This window comes from Cynoglossus semilaevis, chromosome 20, assembly GCF_000523025.1.
Source record: "Cynoglossus semilaevis isolate Cse_v1.0 chromosome 20, Cse_v1.0, whole genome shotgun sequence".
Taxonomy (NCBI): domain Eukaryota; kingdom Metazoa; phylum Chordata; class Actinopteri; order Pleuronectiformes; family Cynoglossidae; genus Cynoglossus; species Cynoglossus semilaevis.
The window spans coordinates 14,653,033-14,655,144 of record NC_024326.1 but is presented as its reverse complement, the minus strand read 5'-3'; positions in this window follow the sequence as shown (position 1 = coordinate 14,655,144).

Here is a 2,112-nt window from a genome sequence, read left to right as displayed (position 1 = left end):
AGCTGCCGCCTCGGTGGACAGGTGGCGCTGTGCAGCAGGTGGACACGTTTCTGCACATTGTCGTCTTTACTGTTGCTTTTTCTGTACGATGTGAAAACGATCAACGTGGACGTGTTGACGTTCTCTGTTCAATAATGTAAATAATCAATTCATGTCTTTGTAACGATGTCATGCTAACCCTCGGCCTGTGACGCCGGGGCACGCTGGGGGGGGCGCTATTTGAAGGTACGACCTTCTGTGGTCGGCTTCTCCTGAGGAGAGGTGACCTTATGTTGAGACCACTTCATTGACTTTGAGAACCACAGACCGTCAGTCCGTCATCTACTCTGCTTCTCTGAAGATCCTGGAGCGACAGACGGAAAAAAAAAACCACAGACTGAAGACAGTCGAGTGTCACTGACATACGCAGACTGCAGTACCTCTATTGACCAGTAGGTGCTGGCTTGAAGAAAAATGTTAATGAAGAATCACTGACACCGACGCTCACGTCCTACTGTGACGCTCTGTGATGTTTCACAGTAATTAGCCCGAGGTTTTTCATGCTAGCTGCTGCTGCGAACTCAGTCGTCACTGAAGAGTTTTGTTTTTTTTTTAATTGTAGCTACACCTTGGTTAGTAGGTCAACCCAACATGAGCCTCCGTCAGGTGAAGGTGGAGCGACGCCGACACTCGTCTCGTCCGTTTGGAGCTCTGCGTGTTTTTTAAATGCTAATCCGCCTCCGTCTGACAGGGGGCGATGAGGTACGAGTGTCGTGGAAACTCCGTCTGGAAATGAAGCCAATCCTTCGCGTGTGTTCTGTCAGTGAGACAAATCATTATAAAATATTTGATGGATAAAAGTGGCATTTATATCCAGAACAAAAACCCCAGCTGCGATCACCGTGCCGTCGGCTCGTGCGACTTTTATCCTAGGACGGTCGAGGCGTCACTTCTGTTCCTTTTGCTCTGAATGAAATTCCACATCGTTGTAAATGTGTTAACAAACGAACCACGACAACATTTCATTAGCATCGTCTTCGTTTACAGTCTGATCGGACGAACCGTCGACCACGCGGTCCACATGTCGTGAAGACGACCGACTCCGCCCATCGAACACCACCTTCACACTCTTTTCTAAAATTGTTTTTATAAATGCATGTTCTATACAACAGGTCTTCACCGGGGGGTGGGGGTGGAGGGGGGGTCTGCAACCTGTAGGGGTCAGCGTACTCTCGACTCATTTCCACCTTTACCTTCAGGTCACGTCGCTGCCTGACCCGACAGAGGATTTGAAAAAAAAAAAAAAAACTGACTGAAAGGTTTCTGGGGCGGGGGTTCAATTCCTTTGTAACTCCTGTCGTCAGTTCTCAGTGTAGCTACAACAGTGTGACAACTGTACAGCGTGTGTATCGATGGTTGGTGAATTAAAAGTGACGTCTGAGTGAAATGGAGTTTATTAAAAAAAAAAAAAAAAGTTCCAGAAGATTTGAACGACTTCTGGTTGTTTTCACGGCAGAAACTCAGAAAATGATGTTTGATGAAAATAAAACATGTTCGGTTTTTTCCACAGACTGAGTTTGAACTTTGTTTTCTGAGCAGAAAAAGCAAATAATCCTGACGAAATAATCACTTTTCAATCTGAAGAACCCGAGCGGAACCCGGAGTTCCTGCGCCGTCTCTCAGACGGATCGTCGTGAAGACTTCTGTCCTGGGTAGAAATATATCAAATATATGTTACAATGTAATTAACTCTGGTTTTGAACGTGGTTTCCTGTCTGTTTCAGAACAGAAGCTCGTGACGATGTGGAGCCCGAGGACAGAGGGTTCTGGTTGAGGCCGGTTCTGATCAGAGAACCGATGGAGGAACTCTTCATCTGCAGAAATTGACGTCAGTTTCCTCCCCTCCCCCTCCCTCCCTCTCTGCACTGCTGTCTGTCAGGTTGTTGATCGTAGATTATTTTGTACTTAACGTCCCATCATCCATCACTGCTCCAGGTGACATTTAACAACTTCCTTCCATCGGCAGCCGATCGTGTTGATGTCACAACTCCCGTCAAACACCGCGGTCAGCCGTCAGATTCCACCACATCCAGACGGACGCAGCAGATATACCACAGAGATACCGTCCTGTTT